The sequence below is a fragment of the Alligator sinensis genome, unplaced genomic scaffold (genome assembly GCF_000455745.1).
Source record: "Alligator sinensis unplaced genomic scaffold, ASM45574v1 scaffold143_1, whole genome shotgun sequence".
In the NCBI taxonomy this organism is placed as follows: domain Eukaryota; kingdom Metazoa; phylum Chordata; order Crocodylia; family Alligatoridae; genus Alligator; species Alligator sinensis.
In genome coordinates this window covers 1337898-1343698 of record NW_005842156.1, presented here as the reverse complement: position 1 = coordinate 1343698, position 5801 = coordinate 1337898, and the positions used below count along the sequence as shown (strand labels likewise).

The window sequence follows — 5801 nt, the reverse complement described above, 5'->3', positions numbered from 1 at the left end:
GGCGGGGTGGGGGAGGGGCTGGGGCGGCCCAGCCATAGGCGCTTCTCCTGTGATACGTCCAGTTGCTCCTGCCTCTGCCCCATTGGGCGGAGCCACAGGAGAAGCCCCCATGGGTGCCCTGCCCAGCCCCAGCCTCCCTGAACTTAAAAAAAAAAATAAGAAAAGCCCCACACTTACCAGCTACAGCAGCGCAATCAGGGCCTCTGGGGGCTCAAGGCAGAGCACCCCCGTGCTGCATGGAGCAGTGGGGATTGCACCCCTCTCCCGGCAGCTGCCCATGGCGCAGGTGCAGTGCACGGTGCCCTGCCGAACTGCGCTATCTGGCAGCTGGAGCAGCTCCAGCAGTCACCCAGAGCCCAGCACCGCTCAGCCCCAGCTCCCAGACAATGTGCAGTGCCCTACCAAGCCACGCTGCACCCGCGCCATGGGGCAGCTGCTGCATGGATGCGAGGCGGGGGGGATCCCCGTTGCCCCCAACTGTCCCACGCTGTGCAGGACGGGGGACAGGGGGGCTCTGCCACAAGCCTTCAGAGGCCCTGATCCCCGCTGCCAGAGCTGGTGAGTGTGGGGCTTTTGTTTTGCTTTTTCTTTTTTGCTTTTTTCTGATAATTTGGCCAATAAATGCTCATGCATGCATGCAGCCACAGCACCTCACACAGACAGCGAGGAACACAGCCCGGCAACATAGAGAGCTGCGTGCAGCTGGTAAGTCTGTTGTGGTGAAAGGGTAGGGGAAAGGAAGAGGTGTGGGGGGTCAGATCAACGCCCCCCACAGTGAGGGAGGAGTGGGACTGGAGCTGATGTAGGTGGTGCCCAGCAGGAGTGAAGCAGGCACGGGATGGAGCTGCCGCTTGTCTGGCGGCTCCTGCCACTGCCCCTGCTGCTTGTCCAGGAGGCCACAGGGGGAGGTGGGGGAGAGCACGTGCCCCTGGATCTGCAAGGGATGGGTCGGGTGGGCTGCAGCTGCAAGCTGGGGCCAGGGGCTGCGCTGCGCTTGGGGCGGGTGGTGGCAGTGCAGATCCAGTGGTACGCACCCCCGCCCTGTGCCCTCCCAGACAAGCGGTAGAAGCAGCAGTGGGAGCCACCGGATGAGTGGCATGTAGCAGCGGGAGCCGCCACCACCCCCCTCCCCCAAACGAGCCGTGGCTCTGTCCCACACCCACCCCGCCAGCACCTACCCTAGCTCCACTCCTTCCCTCACTGTGAGGGACATTGATCTGCCTTTCCCACACTCCTTCCCTCCCCCTCCCCTTTCACCACAACTGACTTACTAGCTGGACTCAGCTGTATCGGAAATTGGATCGGTATCAGGCAATATGCTTCCTTGAAAATCGGCTACCAATATTGGCCCTCAAAATGTCTATTGGTGCACCCCTAAGCAGAAGCATAAGAGAGAATGATGCCAGTAAAGTATTTGTGACTAGCCATTTCTATTTCTCAAGAGAGACAAAAGGGGTAATTTCTTGCCATGAAAATAGTGCTGTTGTTCCCAATGAATGAGTGAACACCTTTAGAGTTCGGCACAAAGTTGTTGTAATTGACAATATAATGGAATATACAACAATTAATTTCAACTTCTGGTACCAGAAAAGTTGATTTTTTTTCTCATAGATTACTAATCTAAATTAATTCTTCCCTCCCTTCTACTACTACTAGCTCTGTTCTTTGCTATGCTTACTTCTACACAAGGAAATATTACTATCCTCATTTGCTAAATGACCATTTTTTACTGTTTACTTCCTTAAACCTTACCTGGGTCAGGTTGCCTACAAATAACATTTTTTAAACCTATCTATATAACTAAAAGACCCATCATCATGTTATTCTAACTTTCATCCTTTCTCATTCAGGAGCTGCCTTGGTTTATGTTACTTCTAAAATTAGGCCACATCTGTGCACTGAAAACTGTTCAGGCAAAACTATGCACCTATATATAACTGCATTGGTTTCAACATAGTCATGGTTTTATTACTGAGAACTCCTGTGCGGGGCTATCTAAGCTGAACCGGAAGACATCTGGTGGATTTTGACATAGCATGCAAGCTAGGAATACTTCTTCCTTAGGTATTATTTGTTCAGGAAGTGGGAAAAAGAGGAAATAATGTTGCCTTTTATATAGAAGAGATGTATACTTGTTCCAGTGTACACTGCAAAGCATGAAGCAAGTAAACCTGTTGAAAGCCTCTGGTCAAGTCAAGTGGGGGAGAACAAGAATGATGTCATGGTGGGTGCCTGCTACAGACCAAACTAGGGGGACGGGGTGATTGCACTTTTCCACGCAACTAACCAAAATATCCAAGTTGCAGGGCTTGGTGCTCATGGGAGACTTTAATTATAAAAACATCTGCTAGGAGGATAGCACGGGAGAATGCAGGCAGCCCAAGAAAGTTCCTATAGTGTGCTAGGAATAACTTTTTGGTACAGGTGGTAGAGAAGCCATGTAGGGAGAAAGCTGTTCTCAATTTTCTTCCCATAAACAGGGAGGAATTGGTCAAGAATGCTAAGGTAGAAGGCATGCTGGCTGACAGTGAGCATGAAATGATAAGAGTTCAAGATCCTAAGGAAAGGAAGGCGTGAAACAAAATAAAGACACTGGACTTTATAAAAACAGATTTTAACAAACTGAAAGAACTGGTGTGTAGGAGCCTATAGGAGGCAAGTCTGAGGGGAAAAGGCATCCAGGAGAGCTGGCTATCCTTCAAAAATGCCTTATTAAGCGTGCAAGTGCAGGCTAGCCTTATTCAAAGAAAGGATGAGAAGTGCATCAGGAGACCAGCCTCGCTAAACAGCAAACTCTTCAATAAATTGAAACTCAAAATGGAATTCTACAAGAAGAGGAACTTGGACATAATATATTATTAGGGATGAGGTTAAGAGGGATGCCTCAAGTCTAAAAAGGTTGAGAACCACTGGTCTAAATTAAACTAGTATAAGGTAGATCCATAACTGGTTGGATCATTGTGCTTAAAAGTAATCATCAACTGCTTAATGTCTAATAAGGAGAAGGAATTAAGAGGGGTCTGTCCTGGGTCTGCCATCATTTAGTATCTCCATTAACTATTTGAAGGATGGGATTGAATGCACATTTAGCAAATTTACAGATAACACCAAGATCAGTAGAGCTGCAGACATCCTGGAAGTTAGGATTACGACAGGATTGGACTGGGATTACGATTCAAACAACCTTGATAAACTGGAGAAATGATCCAAAATTAATCAAACAAAATTCAGTGCGGAAAAGTATGACATTCTGCCCTTAATATGGAACAACTGCATGTAAAAATAAAGACTGGGGAATGACTAACTACATTGCAATACTGGAGAAAAAGACCTGAGAGTTACAGTGGATCATAAACTGAATAAAGACAATTGCATACTGGGTGGACTATCACTTATAAATCAAGGGGAGGGATTATTCTTCCTTTCTATATGGTACTGGTGAGGTGTCACCTGGTATCTGGTTCTGAGACCCGAACTTCAAGACAGAGGCAGACAAACTAGTAAACTGTGTCCAGTGAAGTAAACTAGTCCAGTGAAGATCAACAAAATGGTTACAAGCCTGGGAAACATGATTTAGTAAAGATTGGGAAAACAGGTTATTTAGTCTGAGGAAGAAAAGACTAGCAGAAGTGCTGAAAATAGTCTTCAAATACCTGACACAGAAGTTATATACAGAGGATGGTGGCAGACTACTCTCAGTGGCTGCAGGGAACAGAACAGGGAGCAATAAACTTCCCCACTTAGGTTTCCTTGTACATTTGATACCTGGAACAACTTCTGAACCTTGTCTTCTAAAATCATGGAAGGAAAACCACTGCTCAACAAGTTGAAACAAACTCGACTATGTATATATTGTTTAACTCCCAAAGCGAAAAGCAGCTCAGTGAATTTACTGTATTTATTATATGCAGACTACCCAAAATAGTTCCAAGCTCAATATCACCATGTGTATGGGATGGCGATGCTTGTTTTTGCTTTAAAAACTTTTTCAAATCTAACCAAAACAAAAAAAATACAAACCAGAGCTCATGGTATATTTCCAAAAATGTACAGCCAAATGGACAGACACAATGGAAGCCAAAATTTAGGAAACAAACATCTAGTTGAATTACTACTTCTTAATGAAATTCTATATTTGATGGAAGTTTGTATCTTCACATAAAAATAATATTTTTCAGTAATTTAACTTCCCTTTTGCAGACTGACCTGGAAACTAGTTCTCACTGAAGCCAGGGAAATGTCAAGCTATGAAGTTCAGCAAGTGGAGGTGTTTTCTGTAAGATTATTCCAGAACACAGATGAAGAAAAATCTGCTCAAACTTTCCAAATACTCCTTTATAATCTGAGCATGAAGATAGAAATTGCTAGTTATAAAGGTTTTTTCCAGAGTTTAACAGAAGGAAGTATAATGAAAGTCAAAACGCTGTTCACACAAAAATATTACTTTCACTTATATTACACCTCCAGAAAATGTATGCTTCCTACAATTAAAATTAATAAGTTACATACTGTTGATTGTGTACTATCACTCCATGTCGCAAAATATTTTTATATACAGTAATATTTTAAAATATTCTCTCTCTCACCATTCCTCCTTTTGTCTTTTTTAACCACTTTTTCACCCAAAATCTCTCTACGAACCTAATATCTTAAATTTATTCCCCCACTTCCTGTCTCCTCCCACATACCTTCAATGCCAACTTCTCATTAATTCCAAAACACATGAGGCTTAAAAAAAATTATCAGACACCAAATGGCCACAGTGTTAATCAACTATCTGAAGTTCAGTATGAAAGATTCTCCAACACATACACACCCACAATGGGCAGAAAAAATGCTGCTAAGACAACCCATGTCTTCCTAACCCTCCTCTTCCAAGAAAGGGGAAGATATTAGTATTCCAACCAAAGGGTTCAGGGACTCCATCCGTCAGAACCGTTTTATAGTGTCGGGGTGTCACGCAAAGTCTACACTCCAAATACTTTCTTAGTCTAGATATATCTAAGATCTATACCAGCAAAGCACTACTGGAATAGATGCCACTATACTGACAAACTTACACTTTGTATCGATTCAGTAAAGCCACTTTTGATGAGCTTGATGAGCAGAGGCTTGCAAGGAAATGCACACAGGCGTTTACTCAAGGAAATTTCCCAATCATGAACAAGTTGATTTCTCAGTTTTCAATCACAGGCTCACCCCTTCACATAGTAACAGTTCGAGAAGCTGCAACCTTCAGTTGTGGACACCACTGTATCACGTCCCTTAGAAAAATGTACCTGAAATGAAGCAAAACTACCTGGCTCAAACAAGCTTATGTAGGAAGGCCTCTTCTGCAGAAAGCCCAACACCAGAAAATACCAATATGAGTTCCTAAAAGCAGAGCACAGAGGGAATGTGAAATAAAAGGGTAGCAGTAGAGTGATGTTGGTGCCAGGCTGGTCCAGCAATGAGGCAGGGGCAAGGGACTATCATGCTAAAGGGGTGGTAGGGGGCAGGCCTGGCTCGGTCCCCCTCGTCCAAACATCCGTAGATGCTACAACTTCAAAAGGCTTCTGTGAAGGGGCCGATCACTCAGTGGACTGAAGCCGTTACAAAGCCGGCAACAGAGGCAGCGCACGAGCGCTGAACGTGCCTGAGCCGGACACGTCCCGTCCCGGGAGGCAGGACACGCATGTGCTCGCTCCGGCTGTTGCGGGCGCTTAAGTTTCCCTCAGCCCCGGGGCTCCCGCCGCGTAGAACATGTCCGCGGGAGCCTCGGCCTCGGCCTGGGCCTGGCGCGGGCCCTCCCGCCCCCCGCG

At 45.6% G+C, this 5801-nt stretch overlaps 1 protein-coding gene across 4 annotated transcripts in view; it reads right to left on the bottom strand.

The window, feature by feature from the left end:
* PPIG (peptidylprolyl isomerase G) overlaps window positions 1-5789 on the bottom strand; it is a 48539-nt gene extending 42750 nt beyond the window's left edge. For 2 of the 4 annotated variants that reach the window (XM_025206464.1, XM_014520818.2), the window contains exons 1-2: window positions 5061-5789; window positions 4207-4342 (exon numbers count right to left, since the gene is read on the bottom strand). The gene's annotated coding sequence lies outside the window, so the exon portion shown is untranslated. The remainder of the gene's footprint in view (window positions 1-4206; window positions 4343-5060) is intronic. The other 2 variants (XM_025206466.1, XM_006025609.3) reach the window with 1 other exon arrangement.
* Window positions 5790-5801: the final 12 nt, after the last annotated feature.